Below are 23,267 nucleotides of genomic sequence, written 5' to 3'. Positions count from 1 at the left end.
TGGCGGACTCTCCCACGGGAATGGTACACACTGTACTATCTGCTGCTTCTGCCTCACTCACTTTTGTACCATATGCTACTACACGTGTATCAAGCTGCATCAAGGCGAGCTTCTAGCAAGATATAACACTGGCGGCCAGAGCCAAGAATATCATATCAAGCAGTCTGCATCGTAGGTTTGGGACAGTGTACCCTTGATGTATACTCGGCCAGAAGCTGCAACCTGTGTGGAGCAAGACTCATGACCAAATGACTTTCTTCTATTGCTCCACAGTCCAGGATATGCGGCTTCGGCACCATATTTTCCTGTTGCGGGGACTTGCATCACTGACGTGTCGTTCTGGAATTCCAGCTCGCTCTGCAGTTTCCAGCTTATGAAGCTCCCTTTTTGTTGTTTTGGTGCAGACAGTGTTCTTGAGCCCGCACATTCAGTTCTGCAATCACTTTAACAGCTGCCGTCCGCTTATTTTTCGTCACAGTCCTGTTCAGTCACCGTCAGTCAAGGTCACTCAACATACACTTTCGTCCGCGTTGTGACAGATGTGCCCGTATGCCGTATAAAGCTTTGGAACACTAAACACTTCTGCTACGTTGGTTGCGGAAGCGCACACCATACGACCACCAACAATTTAACAATGTTCGAATTCACTCAGCTCCGACATAGTGCGCTTACAACTATACAGGACACTGTTCTCACCCCGGCTGACACTTGCAACACATTACAGGTACTGTACGGGTGCCGTTCGTGGTCAAATACAACAGCACACTTGCAGGCTTGGCTAGCTTCTGCATTATGTTCAGGCACACATTTCTTGCGGCGTTTCCATAATTTCGTCCAAACCTCGTACAATGTGTCTGAGGAAGAGATGTTGTAGAAAAGGATGTATGTAGTATATTTGTGATGTGTAAATGAAGATGACATTCGAATGAAACTGAAACCAGTCTACATCTACATCTACGGGATTACTCTGCTATTCACAATAAAGTTCCTGGCAGAGGGTTCAATGAACCCCCTTAAAGCTGTCTCTCTACCGTTCCATTCTCGAACGGCGCGCGGGAAAAAGAGCGCTTAAATTTTTCTGTGCGAGCCCTGATTTCTGTTATTTTATCGTGGTGATCACTTCTCGCTATGTAGGTGGGTGCCAATACAATGTTTTCCCAATCGGAGGAGAAAACTTGGGTGAAATTTCATGAAAAGATCTCGTCACAGCGTAAAACGCCTTTGTTTTAATGATTGCCACTCCAATTCACGTATCATGTCTGTGGCACTACCTCCCCCATTTCGCAAATAATACAAAACGAGCTGCCCTTCTTTGTACTTTTTCGATGTCATCCGTGAGTCCCACCTGATGCGGATCCCACACCGCACAGCAATTCTCCAGAATAGGGCGGACAAGCGTCGTGTAAGCAGTCTCTTTAGTAGACCTGTTGCACATTCTAAGTGTTCTGCGAGTGAATCGCAGTCTTTGGTTTGCTCTACTCACAATATTTTCTATGGGATCGTTCCAGTTTACGTTATTTGTACTGTGATCCCTAAGTATTTAGTTAAATTTACAGCCTTAAGATTTGTGTGACTTACCGCGTAATCGAAATTTAGCGGATTTCTTTTAGTACTCGTGTGAATAACTTCACACTTTTTCTTATTCAGAGTCAACTACCACTTCTCGCACCATACACATATCTTATCTAAATCATTTTTCAATTCGTTTCGCCCATCTGATGACTTTACAAGGCGGTGAATGACAGCATCATCTTCAAACAATGTAATAGGGCTACTCAGAATGTCTCCTATGTCGTTAATATAGATCAGGAACAAGAGAGGGCCCATAGCACTTCCTTGGGGAACGCCGGATAATATTTGTTTTACTCGATGACTTCCCGTCTATTACTATGAACTGTGACCTTTCTGACAGGAAATCACAATTCCAGTCTCACAACTGAGACTACATTCCATAGGCACGCAGTTGGGTTAGAAGACGCTTGTGAGGAACGGTGTTGAAGGCCCTCCTGGAAATCTAAAAATATGGAATCAATTTGAAATCCCCTGTCGATTAACTTCATGAGTGTAAAGAGCTACTTGTGTTTCACAAAAACGATATTTTCGGAATCCGTGCTGGCCATGTGTCAATAAATCATTTTCTTCGAGGTAATTCATAATGTTCGAACACAGTACGTTTCCAAACCTTACTGCAGATCGACGTTAGTGATATGGGCCTGTAATTCAGCGGATTACTCCAATTTCCCTTTTTGTGTATTGGTGTGACTTCATCGATTTTCCAGTCTTTAGGTACGGAACTTTCTGTGAGCGAGCGGTTGTGTACAATTATTAAATATGGAGCTATTGTATCTGCCTACTCTGAAAGGAACCTGATTGGTATACAGTCTGGACCGGAGGCCTTGGCTTTATTAAGTGATTTAAGCTGCTTTGCTACACCGAGGATATCTACTTCTATGTTTCTCATATTTGTAGTTGTTCTTGACTTGAACCCACGAGCCGCGCGGGGTTAGCAGAGCGGTCTCAGGCGCTGCAGTCATGGACTGTGCGGCTGGTCCCGGCGGAAGTTCGAGTCCTTCCTCGGGCATTGGTGTGTGTGTGTGTCCTTAGGATAATTTAGGCTAAGTAGTGTGTAAGCTTAGGGGTTGATGACCTTAGCAGTTACGTCCCATAAGATTTCTCACACATTTGAACATTTTTTTTATATTCAGGAATATTTGCTACTTCTTCTTTGGTGAAGGAGTTTCAGAAAACCGTGTTTAATAACTGTGCTTTAGTGGCACTGTCTTCAATGACTTCACCATTGTTATCGTGCAGTGAAGGTACTGATTGCGTCTTGCCACTGGTGTGCTTTATGTATCACCAGGATCTCTCTGGGTTTTCTGTCAGATTCCGAGACAGAGTTTCGTTGTGGAAATTATTAAAAGAATCTCGCATTGAAGTACGCACTGTATTTCGAACTTCTGCAAAACTTTGCCAATCTTGGGGATTTTGCGTTCTTTTAAATTTGGCTTCTGCAGCAGCGATCTGACCCGTTTTGTCATAATAAATAAAGAGAAACTTCGTGATCCACACAATGAAAAGAAACCGTATTAGAGGTCACTCTAGATGGAGCGCAACTCGAATCTGGGAAGGACTTCGACCGTGCCTTTATACAGGGTGTTACAAAAAGGTACGGCCAAACTTTCAGGAAATATTTCTCACACACAAAGAAAGAAAATATGTCATATGGAATGTGTCCGGAAACGTTTACTTTCCATGTTAGAGCTCATTTTATTACTTCTCTTCAAATCACATTAATCATGGAATGGAAACACACAGCAACAGAACGTACCAGCATGACTTCATACACTTTGTTACAGGAAATGTTGAAATGTCCTCCGTTAGCGAGGATACATGCATCCACCCTCCGTCGCATGGAATCCCTGATGCACTGATGCATCCTGGAGATCCTGGAGAATGGCATATTGTATCACAGCCGTTCACAATACGAGCACGAAGAGTCTCTACATTTGGTACCGGGGTTGCGTAGACAAGAGCTTTCAAATGCCCCCATAAATGAAAGTCAAGAGGGTTGAGGTCAGGAGAGCGTGGAGGCCATGGAATTGGTCCGCCTCTACCAATTCATCGGTCACCGAATCTGTTGTTGAGCGTACGAACACTTCGACTGAAATGTGCAGGAGCTCCATCGCGCATGAACCACATGTTGTGTCGTACTTGTAAAAGCACATGTTCTAACAGCACAGATAGAGTATCCCGTATGAAATCATGATAACGTGCTCCATTGAGCGTAGCTGGAAGAACATACTGACGAAACTAAAATAAGCTCTAACATGGAAATTAAGCGTTTCCGGACACATGTCCACATAACATATTTTCTTTCTTTGTGTGTAAGGAATGTTTCCTGAAAGTTACGCCGTACCATTTTGTAATACCCTGTATAAGGTACCGTGATTAAACGGAACCAGGGAAAATCTATAGTTGGAAGCCCTTCCGAATACGAGACCAGTGACAAAAAAGTTATATTTCGCTAGGCGCTTTTCGATAAGCCCATAAATCGTCGTCAGTGGAAGTGAACTATCGTTTACATTACATTTCCGTAACTTAACGCCTGCGCCATGGATATCTACCAGGTCCTCGCTCACTACTGCAGTGACGTAAAAGGTAGTTGCGGACAGCGTACGTTACAGCAACGATCAAAGAGGGGCCCCGCCTTAGTGCCTAATTGTCGGACAGCCCTTTGTGCCGCTCTCGGCATTCTGACAGACCGCGAGTCGCTGACAACCCCTACAATGCTCCCGCCGTGGCCACCATTAACAGCAGAACAGCAGCGTAACGCTACCTCGCTCGCAGCGCCGCCACATAGCGAACAGGTGGCGTTGCGCCCAAAGCCACACTGCCGCAACGTCACACGGCACTTCGCGTCACGTGACGCCACGTGACGTCATCGCGCCTCTGCCTGTTGGCACCAGGAATAGAGGTGACGTTACGGATTACCTGACGCTTACTGCCTCAAACAGCAGAGAGCTAACTGCTCACCCGTGTTACACCTGTACTATCTCTCAGCGTCATCGTCCTATTGTGTCGCAGTTTCTCACACATAATACTCATTGTCACGTGAGAAAGACTGTCGTATTGTTTTCTGTAATTACGAAATCGTAAGACTACTCCTTCCCCGTACAATGTAAAGATACTGTGCTGATTGTAGCGCAATGTGCTATCGCTTTTCTAATAACTGCTTCAGGTAGCTTTCATACACCTCTGATGAAGGTCACGCGAAACCCCATTGGCGCTTTTCTCACATGTCAGCCTGAGAGTCATAGATAAAGGCAGTCAGGTCGATGCAGTATTTACTGGCTTCTGAAAACCATATGACATAGCACGAGGCGTACCTGGCCATTTACCCACTCAGCTACTGACCACGCCCAACGGTTCTTAAGCTTAGTTTACACGACGACACTAACAAGGGAACCTTCACATCGCACCCCCCTCAGATTTAGTTATAATTTGGCACAGTGGATAGGCCTTGAAAAACTGAACACAGATCAATCGAGAAAACAGGAAGAAGTTGTGTGGAGCTATGAAAAAAATAAGCAAAATATACAAACTGAGTAGTCCATAGGCAACATCAAGGGTGCTCTAACCTCAGGAGCGCCGTGGTCCCGTGGTTAGTGTAAGCAGCTGCGGAACGAGAGGTCCTTGTTTCAAGTCAGCCGGCACGGTAGCTCAGCGTGGTCGGTCAGAGGGTTAGCCACCCTTTGTAATAAAAAACTGAGTTAACCGATCAAGGACGAACTTAAACGGGTTTCTTACGACGTCCGCCCCGAGCAGATACAACGAATGGATGCGAACAAACCTTTTTGGGAGTGATTATCACATCCACAAGAAACCTAAATCGGGCGAGGTAGAAGAATCTTTTTAACCATTCGCTGAATGTACAAGTTAGGTGGGTCGTATAGAATATATCAGACGTGTTTTTCTGTGGAGAAATCGGTTGACCTCTGACCTTGCGTTCAAATGTTTTCGGTTCCCATTGGAGAGGCACGTCCTATTGTCTACTAATCGCAAGGTTTTGCGGTGCGGTCGCAAAACAAAGACACTAAACGTACTACAGCGATCAGAGACGTCAATGAACGAACGGACAGATCATAACTTTGCGAAATTAAAGAAAGTAAACAATTCATTCGAGGGAAGACTTGAACTAAGGACCTCTCGTTCCATAGGTGTTCACGCTAATCACGAGACCACGGCGCTCCTGAACTCAAATTATCCTTGATGTTGCCTATCTTGCGCATGGACTACACAGTTTGTATATTTTGCTTATTTTTTTCATAGTTGTACACAACTTTTTCCTGTTTTCTCGACTGATCTGGGTTCAGTTTTTCAAGGCCTATCCACTGTGCCAACTTATAACTAAATCTGCCAAAGCTTTCATTCCAGACACGAGTCAGGGACCCACGAAAAGACGAAACTGAAGTGTATACTGGTGTCGCCGTGTCTACAGTCATATATGAAACCACTTGCGTGCAACTCATTCCACGGAACGAGTGGCCCAACCCAATGTCGTCGTGTAAACTAGGCTTTAGCTTCGATGATCTGGCGGGAATCAGTGCATACAGCTCGGCACGGCCGTTGAGACACAACACCACACGCGAGAGCGACCATCCCGACGGAGTATAAAAGAAACGGAGAATTGCGTTGCCTGAAGGACGGCTCCCAGTTACTCATCACATCAAAAGGCAAATCAGACACATAAGTGAACTGCATTTGTGCTCATTTACTTAGTTAAAAAATAATACACCTTTAGTTGTAACTGAATAATTTACATTTTACGCATAGATAAGCGTAGAGTACACATACCAGTTTTATTAAATTACATTTCTTTTACTATACATGGATTCAAATTTGCGCGTAATAACCAAACTGACAGTTCCTAGTGGTATGATTCAAATGGCTCTGAGCACTATGGGATTTAACATCTGAGGGCATCAGTCCCCTAGAACGTAGAACTACTTAAACCTAACTAACCTAAGGACATCACACACATCCATGCCCTAGGTAGGATTCGAACCTGCGACCGTAGCGGTGGCGCAGTTCCAGGCTGAAGCGCCTAGAACCGCTCCCTACTGGTATGTATGAATTTTGGTTGGTTGCATGATTATGATACCAAAAGCTAATAATTAAATAAATATAAATGCAACAGTGATGTGACAGGGTGGTTGCCTCATCGTTGGTGGTCCAGAAATGGTAGAACAGTCTACTCCTGGGTGTCCAAACAGTAGCCCGCAGGCAGGATGCAGCCCAAACCAAGTTTCAATGTGACTCAAGAAGCGAGATTTATCACATGACTGGTAAAAAATGTTGGTTTTTGTAAAGTTATAATAAATTACTTTCGTCTGAAACTCCCGTACGCAATACTATTCTTTCATTGGAAGCATATTATACGCGGCCCAGAAATACTCGCTTCTTCCTATGGTGCCCAGATAAGCTAAAACGTTGGGCACCAATAGTCTGCTCTCAAAAAACACACTCTTATACAACGTCCAATTTACAAAACGCATACCATGGAAAGTCACACAGTTGTCAAGACTACGGTCTAATAGTCACGAGAGAGGACGTTCAAAGAATCGCATTAGGCCACTCTAATATACATTTTCTGTGATTTCTCAGAATAACTGAATCAGAATACTGCTGCTTCCTTCGCTTATCAGCTATTACATTCAAGCTCGTCCGCTGTCTTTAATGACGTAAACATCGACGACACATTAGAATCTAAGCCGGAGACATTACTGTAGCATAACTATGGTCCAAATATCTGTAGCATTACCTTTTTTTATTTTTATTTTTTTTTTTTACTGCAGCAATATTCGAGGGAAATAAAGCAATGTAAATTGTAAAAGGCCTCATTATTTATCGATCGTCATACATCTGCTGCAGATTCAGTGTTTCTCTGACTTTGGCCCCACAATGCTCTAATTGTTTAACTCTCAGAACTTTCAAAACGTACACCAATTTCACTTGGGACGCGCACATATATATTACGGCAAACCGAAAGTGGAGAAGGCATGAACATACATCAGTAATTCATGCCCTGCAAGTGTATTCGTAACTTGTCTCTCTGGATTTGGACATCTTCGTCTACATCTGCACACTGTAAATCACTTTACAGAGTGTGGAAGAGTGTACTTATTACTACAGGTTTTCTTTCCATTTTGCTGGAGGTTAGGAGGAGTAAAGAATGAAAAGCTGTGTAGAACTGCCCGAGCTGTTATGGGTGTAATCTTATCCTAAGGTGATATTAGTAAAATGGGACCAGAAAACCGGTTATGGATTTTGTAACCATATTTTCGTTATGTATATCCGCAGCCCGTGGGTTAGTGGTTAGTTTCACTGCCTCGCGGAATTCCAGGTTCGATTCCTATATTTCGATTTAAGCACCGGAATAAATGTCGACACAGAGAATTTTTCCTCAAATGTGAATGCCATATACATTTCGCGTCTTGTTTGTCCATTATGTAATTGAATGAAACGATTTTTATAAGTATTTTATAATTGCCTCGTGATAAGATAGACAAGTTGCCGCCGGCTCATATCATGAAACTGCGCTTGTGCATGAAATTAGAATGTGGAGATGTGTTTGTCTACACAGCAGAAAATTTAATCACAGTCTCTGAAGTCACTGCAGTGGATATTTCAATCTTAAGTCTAGATAGAAGACGTCTGGCCCGTTGTGAGCTCAAAATTAGTCAAAAGGACGATGTCAAACATTTCATAAAGTGCCGCTGTTCATAACGCTTCCTTTAAAGCCATACTCTGTTGTGATGAGGCCTTTCGGGAAATGTAAAAATGTTCCTATCAAAGGAATTAGCGGATCAGTAAACACTGCGCATACATCAAGCCGAAAACATTGTGCATGAGGCAACTGGGAGCACAACATCTCAGTATTACTACAGAATGCAAAAAAGACCATTTCACTTTCCTGTGCAATATTCCTACACTATAGGTCTGTTATATGCCATTTTTATTTATTTCTATATTTCTGTTTAGCCTATAGTTAGATAAATTGTACATTTAATGCTATTACGAGGGCTATTCCTTTATTAAGGTCCGCTCGGTCGCAGTTCTGAAAGCACAGTAAACACGTAAAGGTGCCTAGAAAATAGTCCCTCTAGACTAGTACTGCATCGTCATAATTAAAGGACAGTTACCCACAAAAGTCCGGGGTGATCTGTAATTATTATCATATGACAGCGAAACTTGGTAGATATCCTATTTCCTTAATGAGAAACCGATTTTGGGCTGGAAAACAAATTAGTTCCAACTGTGGCCACCAATCTGGCACTGTACACAATTTGTATGAGGGTATGAAGTCTACGTTGCCATTCAACGAGCCATAACGTGAGTGAACAGTATCGCTTTCGACAAGAGAGATCGCGCGCTGTTAGTGAAACTGTTTCATGTGGACGGCAGCAATTACAGCTGTGCATTGAGAGAGTATCGCCAACTGAAAGGTCTGAGAAGAGGCTCGTGTCATTAAATGATTTAAAGAACGTGATAATGAAATTCGTAAAGACGGGTTAGCTTGATGTGGCACCGGGAAGAGGAAGGCATCCAATCACAGTGCAAGTTATTGACGAGCTGCTGTTGCTGTAACTAAGCATGCATCACGTGTCTCGGGTAGTGCTAGAGCTCGTGCAGCGTCAAGAGAATTCTCCAGACCGTGGTCAATAGTACGCAAAGGTTTTCGGTCTATTTTACACTGGTACCTGTGCGAGATCCAGACAGTGCAGCAACTGAAACCTTATAATCCGCAACAACGTTTAGAATTTGTTCTTCAGTTTCTGGCAAGGATCGAAGTTGATGACATATGGCCGGGCAATATTCTACGGAGTGACGAGGCACGTTTGACACAACAGAGTGCAATGAATAAACAGAATTGCCGAGTTTGGCGTACTGTTAAACAGCGTATTGTGCATGAAGACCCATTTCACTTGCAGTATGTTACTGTGTTGAAGAGAATACACCCAGAGAGCCTGTCTGGTGTACCATGACGTCTGCATATTATCGAGACTTCCTTTTTTCAGCGTGTGATTTCTGTTCTGGAAGAGTGCAGCTGTGTGGAAACCACTGTTCTGATGCAGGATGGGGCAACACCTCATGTTGTTCACCCAGCGAGAGATCTGCTTAATGCAACCTTCCAAAACCGTGTTATCTTCAGAGGTTTTCCAGATGTATGGCCTGCAAGGTCGCCTGGTCTGATTCCATGTGACTTTTGGTTCTGAGGATGTCTGACAGAAAGCGTTTACTAGGGAAGCGTTCGGTCTCTACCAGATCTGGAGGCCAGTCTCCAGGAACGCGTGGCTCAGATTCCATCGGAACTGCTGCGAGCACCTGTTGATCACGTCGCTTTACGGAGGCAGCATCTATTCGTCGCCTCCGGTGCTCATACTGAGCAAACTGTATAAGTGGCTATTAATAATAAAATCAACGTCATGCTTTTCTCACTTGCTTGACATTTCCTGTCTACGAACCTACTTCTAACCCGTTAGATATGGAAACATTTCTGTACGTCATTCTTGCAGTCACAGCGCCAGATCTGCACCTGGTGGCCAAAACTGGGACTAATTTGAAACTTCCCGGGAGATTAAAACTGTGTGCCAGACCGAGATTAGAACTCGGGACCTATGCCTTTCGCGGGCAAGTGCTATAGCATCTTCTTTTTTTATAAAAACATTTATTAAAAAACAATGTTACACATTCCAAATACATACTAAGTTCATGTACTAACCATGTACACATGTTATACATGAAGTTATTTAAACAAAACAGTTTGATCATTTCAGTTCCGCTGATGTTAAAGAAAGGCAACAGAAGATTGTGTTACTGACTAAATTACCAGAAAGAATTAAGTCAAACATCAAGAAAAGTTTTTTAAAGACATTCAAACTTCAACCTGAAGAAATAAAATCTGCACTTTGAATTACAGGAGCTCCAATCTTTACAGAAGTATAATTAGTTCTTTATGATGGACATCAGCAAGTTGGTGGGATAATTTTAAATATAAAATAATTTAATAATCATATTAGACAATTTCTGAAATACTTGAGAATGGCGGAAAGGAGATATATAATAAAGTTGGTTAGCCTTCCAACTACACTTTCTGGACATTAATTGAATGTTAAGTATCTGAAGTGATCAGACCTATATAATCAGTCTAACTGACTTACACATCACAGCGCAAAAATGAACAGGGCAATGTGCCAGCCATTGAATATTACATTTATCAGATAGAATCTTATGGTTTTAACCAATCGATAAGGATATTTCTATAAAAACTGTTTATTTCCAGATTTCTAATGTAAGCCAATAGTGCACCTTTAATGTTTTGTGTTTGGCACTATTAGACACACAATCTCAATGTCACATAAGTTCTGTACATTAGCTAATAAATTTCAAAAACTACTCTCTGAAGTAGAAAGCACACATCATAAATATACTGTAAAATCTTAAATAATGTCCTTAAGGTAACTACAATACATCACTGTCAACACAGTCTTCTTTTTTGTATTAACAAATGCCCATTCTTTCAAGTACAATTTTTAACATATTACCGAAATTTTTCTTGTGATTCGAGTACCTTGTAATTTTGTGGAATCCACACAGCATGTGTACCTATAACTCTATGATGCTATCGGATCCCAATTTGTTAAGGACGTAGTTATGCACCTGAGCTACCCACGCACGTCTCACGCCCTGTCCTCACAGCTTTACTTCTCCCAGTACCTCGTCTCCTGCCTTCCAGACTTTAGCGAAGCTCTCCTGCGAACCTTGCAGAACTAGCACTCTTGAAAAAAAGGATATTGCGGAGACATGACTTAGCCACAGCCTGGGGGATGTTTCCGGAGTGAGATTCTGGGACTAATTTGTTTTCCTGCGTAAATCGGTACACATTAACACATTAGCATATCTACCAAGTTACGCTGCCATATGATAATTCCAGCCCACACTGGATTTTCGAGAGTAGTTGGACTTTAATAACCACCCGATTTGACAGCCTGCTAGAGATTTCGCCCGATTTAATGCAGCCCATATAACGTAACTGTCGTACAGTTCCTCATTCATGACAATTGACGGCCACACAAAGCAAAGGCAATGAAGGCGCTCCTATAGCGTTTCCGACGGAAATTAGTTAATCACCTACCGTACCACGAAGGCTTGGCTGACTCTGAGTTTCCACTTTATTCACACGAACCGCTGGCTATGAAGACACCATATTATCACAGACGGCGAGTTGCAGACTAACACATAGAATTGATGGAAAGCATGGGCGTCTATCTTCTGTGACGAAGGTACTGGAAAGCTGGTACAACGCTACGACAAATGTCTAAGTCGGAGCCGTGACTATGTAGTGAAATAGGTGGAAGGTGTAGCTAAATGTTGCAAATAAACCATTTTTGATTTTTATTGTGGTTTTCGTTTTCATTTCGTGACCGATCGGACCTTAATTGCCGAACAGCCCTCATAGTTAGGTTTCGAGCAGCTTCAACCGGCACGGCTGTGAAACCACGGGATAATCTTTTGTAAGTGCTCCCCACTTGCACACGGACATAGTATGACCTTCTCTTCAGGAGCTTCTCACGGTCTGCGATCTGTCAGGCGTGTGAGAACGGAGAAGAAGGTGACGCATCGTCTCAATGACCGAAGCCTGGGAAAGAACCCGTACGGTACAAAAAAAGCCACACAGAGGAATCATTTACCGCCGATATCTGTTGAAAAGGTCCACAGATAAATTAAAATTGGAAACGTGGCTTAAAATTTATATTTAACACGTAACTGTAATTATTAATTTTCAAGATATCAACTGAATTTATTTTATCAGTTGACTATATACTATCAAAAAAAAACATTATACAGCATGTGACGGTCTTCAGCCACTTTAGAATTCCATGCAGCACCAATTACTAATGTCCAGGTTAAAACCAGACACAAAGCACACCTCTCCTCACTTCCTGCTCGGAACTTTTCAGTCACAGCCACGTTTTGGATGATCTGTACTGCATTTAGATGTCGATTACGCAACTTCTTTAAAACTCGTATCTTTGTTCCGGAAGGTGTGACACTATCTCTTGATACTGCACTTCACTCACTTTTTGTCTGGTCACCGCTAGCGAAAGTACGAGCCTAGTAATAGCTACTGTTTGGTGATTGTTTCACTACCAGCTTAATGAAAAAGCTGAGCTGTCATTTACAACTCTGCTTTCCCGAATTTTCATTTCAACATTTCAAAATATATGTTGACAGTGTTAAAGTAGCTTCATTCCCTCGTCGATAATACAGTACCCGACGTTATTGATCCTACAGTAGTTGACAGAGTGGATTGATACCAAATATGAAACACTTCCTTGTTTTCTTTTTATAATAGTTGTTATGTTCTGTCAAGTAGCAAGGAAGAATTCAATTAACGTATATATGGTATATGTGATTATATAAGGACGAGAATATTTATTTAAAACAGATGATAAAAACTTGTCGGACACGAGATTACAAACAATAATTATGATAGAATAGTTTTAAAAATATATAGGTATGTCAGTTCAAATTAAGCAACAACGTTGGCATCTCAGTACATGAGATTTGTGTGGACATAGACGAAAGGAGTAATAATTTAACAAATGTATTTATGCAGACACCAAATAGGTTGCATGAAAAAGCACAGAAAAAGAAAATTAGAGAAGGAGCAAGGCATTTACTGAAGACTTACCACTGAGCCTACGTAATCACGTCACTCCATATCCTTATAAAATGTTACCCCCAGGTACGCGTGTGTGTTGACTAATTCCATTTCTGACACTGATATTGTAGTCACGTGTAGGTGTTTTTTTATTGAATTTCATGGGCCTCTGACGACGAGATTTCACTGAGCCAGCAGGGTGTACCAACAAGATGTGCTCCATCTGCGTACCATCTACTCGTACCCCAGTAAACTGATACTGTGATTTTCACCTTAGTAATGAATGTCGCCGGCTGGGGTGGCCGAGCGGTTCTAGGCGCTACAGTCTGGAACCGTGCGACCACTACGGTCGCAGGTTCGAATCCTGCCTCGGGCATGGGTGCGTGTGATGTCCTTACGTTAGTTAGGTTTAATTAGTTCTAAGTTCTAGGGGACTGATGACCTCAGCAGTTAAGTCCCATAGTGCTCAGAGCCATTTTAACCAGCCAATGAATGTCGCTAAACAGAGGAAGATATTTTAGTAGACGGTCTACTCCCTTTCACTTGGGGATGATTGGATTATAGCTAACATACATTGCATACGAACAAAGTAGATGGTCGCGGCGGAGGTTCGAGTCCTCCCACGGGCATGGGTGTGTGTGTTTGTCCTTGGGAAAATTTAGGTTAAGTAGAGTGTAAGCTTAGGGACTGATGACCTTAGCAGTTAAGTCCCATAAGATTTCACACACATTTGAATATTTGAACAAAGCAGAGTGGTTGCACCATGCCGCCTCTCAGGGCATAACGATTTAGAAAAGAGCCCCTTGTGTTGCCGAGAAGAGCTGGCGAACATTGTGTCTCTAAGCAAGTTGTTATCCTAGACGTCTGATGCAAAAACTTTGAAACATCCTGTACGTATCAGAAAGTATTAAAAGGTATCTTCATACATCATGTGATACCCCGCCAGACTCCGTACTTGTTTTGACCAGAGTAAATATTTCATGTTTATCTGTGGCGCACGATATCTCTCTGTGATAACACGACTCGTCACACATTTCAAAAGGCCCAGCTATGATTGGAAGAGTACCGCTAAATCCTCCGTAGCCTAATTCCCCTTTCCCTACCGCATGAAACTACATACCCGCTCAGCACATAGAGTAATGGCTCATTTGCAATTTTTAGTGTGAGGATCCTTCTAAAAGCATCGCCTATCAGCCGTGAAACGATCTTTCTCTAAAGATACGTACGAACATTAAAATCAAGTTAACGAACTAATAACTTATTGAATTGCAGAATCGTATGTCATTTCACGTGTTGGAAAATAACCATAATAACATTAGTGGAATATGCGATGGTGATTAGTAGCGTGACGGACAAAAATAGTGATTATTACTTATTTTCTGTATAAATTAATTCCAATTTTGCAGTATAATAATTTACTAAAAGAGCAGTTTGTTTCACAGATAAATATTCCCACTCTAAATCCGAAAAGCTTTTTAATTATCTTGTTGTCTCTATAACGCTGGAGATCTGGGACGTCCACTGAAATATTTTGTTATGGAAAACAAACACTTACTACTTTTCTTCCACTCAGCTGCGATCATTGTTTCAATTTATTTGCCATTGATTTCGATACAACCAGGGCTTCATTTTCCTGCACTTTTCCTCTGTGGTAGATGTGACATACAATCGGACATATAGCCTCTTAAGTTCCGCAGCGTTTCCTAGTGTTGTAACTATAAGACTTGTATTACATTTTTTAATTCTCTTCAAACTTGGTTACACATTTAGGGTAGAACTATTCAGAGACCGTTGTTTCCACAGCGATTAACAATTACACCGCCATCATTGTCCCACAAAAAAGACGCCGACAGCAAATTAATGAAACGAGATTTAGAACAGAATACATAAAAATAAACTATTAAATAAATAGGAGCTGCCACTGGTCATATGCAGTCACGTTTTCAGCGAAAAAGCCAAAATATATTGTAAGTGTTCCGTTACCAAGCATTTTGATTTTCTTTGACTATCGCATGCTAAAAGTTTCGGAAACAAATCCACACACACACACACACACACACACACACACACACACACACACACACATATATATATATATATATATATATATATATATATATATATATATATATATATTCCTAAACCACTGGACCGATTTCAGCCAAACTTAGTACATGTAGACCTTACTATCAGGCACCAATCGCTGTGGCCGTAAGTCACCTACCTATCAAAGGGGTGGGATTGAAATAGAAGCGTAGCCCGCGACTTGTGAATTCCCAGACTTCATTAACGCAGTATTTGGGAATGAGACAACTTAGCGACTTCCAACAAACTGTACACACACAATTTCAACCGCTTAAGAAAATTTTTTCTCACTGACAACCCCTATAAAATCACGAAAGGAAGAATGCTTAAGGCTTCTTGATACAGTAGAAGTACGGCATGAGTCATGACGCTAAATTATTACTTCTTTACTGCCAATTGCATGTGAGACACATTTTATACACAGTATGCACATATACTAATGAATGAAGGTGCGCTGGCCGTGTGACCGAGCAGTTCTAGGCGCTTCAGTCTGGAACCGCGCTACCGCTACGGTCGCAGGTTCTAATCCTTCCTCGGGCATGGATGTGTGTGATGTCCTAAGGTTAGTTAGATTTACGTAGTTCAAAGGTCTAGGGGACTGATAACCTTAGATGTTAAGTCCCATGCTGCTCAGAGCCATTTGAACCATTTTTTGAATGAAGGTGCAAAATTATATCATTGTATGATACATAGTTCAAGATATACACGCCATAAAGAATGATATGCGCGAAAAACTGCCACATTATGTATGACGTTTAAATTATTACTTCTTTGCTACTAACTTCATTCGCAATAAATTTCGCAGACAGTATGAATATATGCCGCTGAATGTATATGTTATATCATTGTACAGCACAAAGTTCAGAAGATATAACGTCATAAACAGTGAGATGCGTGGAAAACTACTGCATCGTGTGTGACATTTAAATTTTTTACTTCGTTGCTACCAACTCCATTCGCAACACATTTGGAGACAATATCACACATGAATTTGAATGTACCTACGAAATTATATCATGGTACGACAGATAACTGAGGATATATGACTTCGTAAAGATTAAGCACAAGGTCAGAAGCTGCGCGGTAGATGCGTGAACGCGCAGTTATGAGTAAATGTCAGGTTAAAGACGGATTTTTCCGCTGGTCATTAATAAAACACGCATCCCAAAAGGGACAACAGCCATACACGCATGTTTGGGATTTATTATTTATTCCGCTTCAGCTGCACCATTTTTTAAATTGTATTACGTGTTTCGATCATTTTGGATCATCTGTAGACATAAGTAATTGCATGAGCAACCCGTCTTATCTACACAGAAGAACAAATCTGAGTGCACTGATGTGTTGTTCTGAGTAGACAAGACGGGTTGATGATGCAAGTACTCAGATCTGAAGATGATCCAGATTTATCGAAACATGTAATAGAATTTTTTTTAAATGTGCAACTGAGACGGTACAATAAATAAGAATTATCTTAAATACCTTCTTGTATACAGTTGTTTAATTCTCTCAAGACGATTATGTCTACTATAGTAATCTTTGGTATTCAACATTAAAACCTGAGTCGAAAACAGTGTAAGGTGATAGTAGTTTCTTAATGAGAAAGAATGAAGATTGTTTTCAAGTATTTCTTAAAGAACTTTTAATAAATTTTAGTGTCATTTCATACAAATTAATACCTCACTTCCTCGCTCGATTGCAGCCAAATATAAAAGGACGGCATGAAACTTTACAATAATCACACAGCGTCTCACATGCATGAGCTATTTTTCCTACCATTAACTAGCAGTGGCTTATCCTCAGAATGGCACTGTGTTCGCAACCTTAAACGTGCCCCTGGTTATGTGATTAGCCCAAGACAGACTGCAGTAAGACAGACAGTACTGTGTTATTGCACAATATCCACCGTACAATTATCGCGTTCGACTGGCAGGCACGTTATAATTAACTTTATCTTATCGCTGCACTCCTGTTACGACAGGAGTTTAGCAGTTACAACGCACATTCAGGTTTTTCGATCTTAGTTGAAGTACGTTCTTCAAACGTCAATAATTAATACTCTTTCGATTTTTTGACATTTCGCGTAATTTTAATGCATTGATCTCACCAACTAAAAGCATGTCACATTAATATATTGTAAACTGGCAATAATGAGATCCTCTGGGCGAACCAAAATATTCTCATTTTAATTTCTGCTTTTGTAAACATGTTATAAGTGAAAGATGTCGTAGCTAATGATGGATCTTAATACCATTTTACTTTTGCGGTGTTGATTTCGATTAATTTCAGTGTGTAAGTAGGCTGTTTAGGTTTTTTTATTGGTAACGCCACGTAGCGCTCTGTATGAAAATCACTGGCTGTGCTGTGTGCAGTCTGTGGCTGGTTTGCACTGTTGTCTGCCATTGTAGTGTTGGGCAGCGGCAGCTGGATGCTAACGGCGCGTAGCGTTGCGCAGTTGGAGGTGAGCCGCCAGCAGTGGTGGAGGTGGGGAGAGAGATGGCGGAGTTTTGAAATTTGTAAGAATTGGTGTCATGAACTGATATATATAGTATGACTTCTGATGATATTAAGGTAAATATATTGTTTGTTCTCTATTAAAATCTTTCATTTGCTAACTATGCCTATCAGTAGTTAGTGCCTTCCGTAGTTTGAATCTTTTATTTAGCTGGCAGTAGTGGTGCTCGCTGTATTGCAGTAGTTCGAGTAACCAAGATTTTTGTGAGGTAGGTGATTTGTGAAACGTATAGGTTAATGTTAGTCAGGGCCACTCTTTTGTAGGGATTTTTGAAAGTCAGATTGCATTGCGCTGAAAATATTGTGTGTCAGTTTAAGCACAGTCTTGTATAATTTTTCGAAGAGGACGTTTCAAGTGTAACAAATTTGTGCAGAATTTATGTGAAGGAATACCGATAGGAGAGAATCAAGATACAGTACACATTATCCACGCTAAAAAATATGATCCTTCGAAAAAACTACAGTAGTTGCAACCGAATGGAATAGATGTTGAGAATCAGGAGGAGAGGATAACAACAAAACATGTATAATAATGATGAGACGTTGACTTACGCATACATTAAAGCATAGCGCTCTTATTTTTCAACGTTAAAGGTAATCTATCTAAGGGTAAATAATTCAAGATAATCTGAAGATAATATAACAATGGTTACCTAATTTCCGACATATGCAAACCGCCAAATGTCAGCAGCAGCTGCTAGAAACCAGTAAACAAAAACATCCTCCTCCTTCTAGAATTAGATGACGTTGGAGTACCATCCTCCTCCTTCTAGAATTGGATGACGTTGGAGTACCATTTTATCTTTCAGAGCGTAATTTTACTGCTATGTATTCATTTAATTCATTTAACTCCTTTTCTCTAAAAAATAGCTCTTTCGGAATGATACGACGTTTTTTGCTTTTAACTTATTAACACGCTTCAGGTACGCAGGGTTACCGTTTTTCAGGAATGTGCTGAACAGGCCTATGACCGTCTCGTTTATGTCCTTATATTTAATCCTCAAATCGCAACGTCTACAAATACTACAAAAAATTCCCCAGAAATTGTATTTCTGTTTGTTCAGAGTACAAACTGTTTCACAACAGCGCTAAGCTGCACTTCACTTCTCTTTAAGACAAGGTGGCGGCCGGTTTGCGTGATCCGTAAAAGGAGAAATTACTCTACTGTTTGTATGTATGTATTGAACAAGCTACAGCAGTCCACTCACCCCACCGCCGCCCCACACCAAACCCGCGAACGTCTCATTCCATGTCATTTTTTATGGCTATGTATCATACAATAATATAATTTTTCACCTCCATTCATTAGTATATGTGCATTCATTAGGATATGTGCATACTGTCTTCAAACTGTGTCTCAGATACAATTGGCAGTAAAGAAGCAATAATTTAACACCATGACTTACGCCGTACTTTTACTGAATGAAGAACCGTTAAGCATTTATCCTTTCATGATTTTATAGGGGTTGTCAGCGAGAAAAAATTTCTTATGGGTTTGAAATTGTGTGTACAATTTGTTGCAAGTCGCTAAGCGGTCTCATTCCCAAATACTACTCGTGTTTAATCCCAAATGTTTGCATGGTAGGGTAATTATGGTGTACGCGTACGTGGAGACAGTGTTTGCGCAGCAATCGCCGATATAGTCTACCTGAGGCGGAATAAGGGGGAATCGGCAGATGGAAAACCGCCTTAAAAACCATCGACGTTGGCCGGAACACCGGACCTGGACTCTCATTCGCCGGGCGGTTTCGTGCCAGGGACCAGCACACCTTCCCGCTCAGAAGCAGTGCATTAGACCGCACGGCTAGCCGAACGGGCTATTCTAATGTTTACTTGCTGAAAGTTTTTGTCTTTATTATTGGGGTATTCGTAAAGTAAGCTCTCAGTCAGCATCGCTTTGGTAAAGATATTTTCTCGGAAAAGTTATCTCTAAACAGTCTTTTCTGTTTGAATGAATACAGTTTAGTCATTTTCTATACTGTTTATCCTAAGACCATTTTTCAAACTCCTTTGCAAATAAATAAACAAATAAAAATAATAATACCATATCAAATATATACGTGAATCCAGCGTGAAGCAAGAGGAACTCATCATTTCACAGTTTCTAGCTTGTCTTCTATAAAATTGTCTACACTTGGAGAAAGACATTTTTCCAGTTCTAAAACAAGGGTGCAACCTGTAAATTGAAAATAAGTAGGCCCTATACCTAGATAGTACATGTTTTCATTCTTAATATCTCAGTGTTATGTAAGACATATCAGACACAATATAACGTTATTCCGGAGCTCAATCCAATCAGAGCCTCTGATCCAGCAGCACGTTTCTCTGCGTGGAGGAATACAGGTGTTGGTTGGCGCGTTTATAATTATTTGAAAATAGTTATGCCGTCGTTAATGAGTCTGTCATGTTGACCATAGGAGGTTTCAAACTAATGCCTGTAAACAAAATGTATTGTTCAGTAGGAATTCTGCCGCCTTTGTGCTGAATAGCAGCTGCAGTTGCTGAAAAGTCTTAGGCTGGAAAAAATATATGTCTTGATTTTATAATCGCTAACCAAAAGTACAGAAACGCCTGTAGAGAATCGACGCTTGCTGTAAGGTTGTGACTTACAGTTCACTCTGAAGGTACACTACTGGCCATTAAAATTGCTACACCAAGAAGAAATGCAAATGATAAACGGGTATTCATTGGGCAAATATATTATACTAGAACTGACAAGTGGTTACATTTTCACCCAATTTGGGTGCATACATCATGAGAAATCAGTACCCAGAACAACCACCTCTGGCTGTAATAACGGGCTTGATACGCCGAGGCATTGAGTCAAACAGAGCTTGGATGGCGTGTATAGGTACAGCTGCCCATGCATCTTCAAGACGATACCACAGTTCATCAAGAGTAATGACTGGCGCATTGTGACGAGCCAGTTGCTGGGCCACCATTGACCAGACGTCTTCAATTGGTGAGAGATCTGGAGAATCTGCTGGCCAGGGCAGCAGTCGAACGTTTTCTGTATCCAGAAAGGCCCCTACAGGACCTGCAACATGCGGTCGTGCATTATCCTGCTGAAATGTAGGGTTTCCGAAGGACCGAATGAAGGGTAGATAGAGGCATGGGTTGTAACACATCTGAAAAGTAACGTCCACTGATCAAAGTGTCCACTGTTCAAAGTGCCGTCAATGCCAACAAGAGGCCTCCGAGACGTGTAACCAGTGGCACCTCATACCATCACGCCGGATGATACGCCAGTATGGCGATGACGAATACACGCTTCCAATGTGCGTTCACCGCGATGTCGCCAAACACGGATACGACCATCATGTTGCTGTAAACTGAACCATGGTTCATCCGAAAATATGACATTTTGCATTTCGTGCACCCAGGTTCGTCGTTGAGTACACCATCGCAGGTGCTCGTGTCTGTGATACTGCGTCAAGGGTAACCGCAGACATGGTCTCCGAGCTGATAGTCCATGCTGCTGCAAACGTCGTCGAACTGTTCGTGCAGATGGCTGTTGTCTTGCAAACGTCCCCATCAGTTGACTCAGGGATCGAGACGTGGCTGCACGATCCGTTACAGCCATGCATCTTGACTGTTAGTGATACGAGGCCGTTGGGATCCTACACGGCGTTACGTATTCCATATTCTGCTAACACAGATTGGATCTCGACCAACGCGAGCAGCAATGTCGCGATACGATAAACCGCAAACGCGATAGGCTACAATCCGACGTTTATCAAAGTCGGAAACGTGATGGTACGCATTTTTCCTCCTTACACGAGGCATCATTATAACGTTTCACCAGGCATCGCCGGTCAACTGCTGTTTGTGTATGAGAAATCGGTTGGAAACTTTCCTCACATCAGCACGTTGTAGGTGTCGGCACCGGCGCCATCCTTGTGTGAATGCTCTGAAAAGCTAATCATTTGCGTATCACAGCATCATCTTCCTGTCTGTTAAATTTAGCGTCTGTAGCACGTCATCTTCGTGGTGTAGCAATTATAATGGCCAGTAGTGTAAATAAAGGAAATGGATTGTTTATGAATAGACTAAGAAGTCCATTAATGTCCGATTACGTTATTGGCAATAAATTACTGTACGCAGTAACTGCCTCGAAATAGCTAGGAGTAACTCCTCGCAGTGACCCAAAAATGAAATGACCATTGTTGGAGCAAACTGTAGGAAATGCTGATGCCAGACTTTCACTGTGAGAATCTTAAGGAAATATGATTCATCGCGAAAGAAGTGACTAACAGAGCACTTGATCAACCAATGTTTGAGTGTTGGTCATCAGTCTGGGATTATTACTACATTGGATGTCCGCCCCCGGTAGCTGAGTGGTCAGCGCGACAAACTGTCAATCCAAAGGGTCCGGGTTCGATTCCCGGCTGGGTCGGAGATTTTTCTCCGCTCAGAGACCGGGTGTTGTGTTGTCCTAATCGTCATCATTTCATCCCCATCGACGCACAAGTCGCCGAAGTGACGTCAAATCGAAAGACTTGCACCAGGCGTTACGGTCTATCCGACGGGGGGCCCTCGTCACACGACATTTCATTTTCACTACATTGGATTAATAAAAGCGATAAGTTCCAATGAAGACCGTCGCGTTTCGTCACTAGATTATTCAGTACACTGGTCGTCAAACTGGTTTGCTCAAGAACCAAAAATGACACTTTGCGGAAGCACCTCGTGCCACATATATACCGATCTTATTACGAATTGGTGAGGTACATAACTTAGTATGTTACGGAACCCCAACAGACTAGTGGTAAAAAGGCACGGGAAGTTGGCCGCCGGCCCCAAAGTACTGATCGTTAAATGTCGGCACCATTCGGAACACTTCGTGTCGGCTGTTTCAGACTGCTGCCGCCCTCAGTGACCACAAAGTTGTGGCAGTGTAATGGCCTGGCGAAGTGTTGTGGTATTGTCTGTGTGAGTGTATAATTAATGGACTAACCAACAGTAACTGTACTTAATATTTAAATGAACTGTTGAAAATAGTTTGATAAATGACTTAAATGCCAGTTTTCTCCGACTCCCTGCTTTGCATTAAACAGCTTTAATCCAAATTCACATTCATTGCTACAAATAAGTATCGCATTTAAGTATGACTATCTCTGTAATACACTTTCCTGAATCCATGTTACTTCTGTATCAACATTTATACCACCTACATCTACATCTACATGATTACTCTGCAATTCACACTCTTTCCTATTGTTCCAGTCTCAAACAGCGTGCTAGAAAGACGAATACCTAAATGTTTCTGTGCGAGCTCTGACATCTCTTATTTTATTAGGACGATTATTTCTCCCTTTGTATTTCGCAATAGTGGAACAAAGCTGGAGATTGAAATTTCGTGAAAAGATCTCGCCGCAGCGAAAAATGCATTTGTTTCAATAATTACCAGCGTAACTCGCTTATCATGTCCGTGACACCTTCA

At 41.7% G+C, this 23,267-nt stretch overlaps 1 protein-coding gene across 1 annotated transcript in view; it reads left to right on the top strand.

Moving 5' to 3' along the window:
* LOC126335377 (uncharacterized) overlaps positions 1 to 23,267 on the top strand; it is a 353,904-nt gene that overhangs the window by 108,338 nt on the left and 222,299 nt on the right. The window lies entirely within an intron of this gene.

The sequence above is a fragment of the Schistocerca gregaria genome, chromosome 2 (assembly GCF_023897955.1).
Source record: "Schistocerca gregaria isolate iqSchGreg1 chromosome 2, iqSchGreg1.2, whole genome shotgun sequence".
NCBI lineage: Eukaryota > Metazoa > Arthropoda > Insecta > Orthoptera > Acrididae > Schistocerca > Schistocerca gregaria.
The sequence above is the reverse complement of the archived record's forward strand: the minus strand, read 5'-3'. Positions and strand labels throughout refer to the sequence as shown.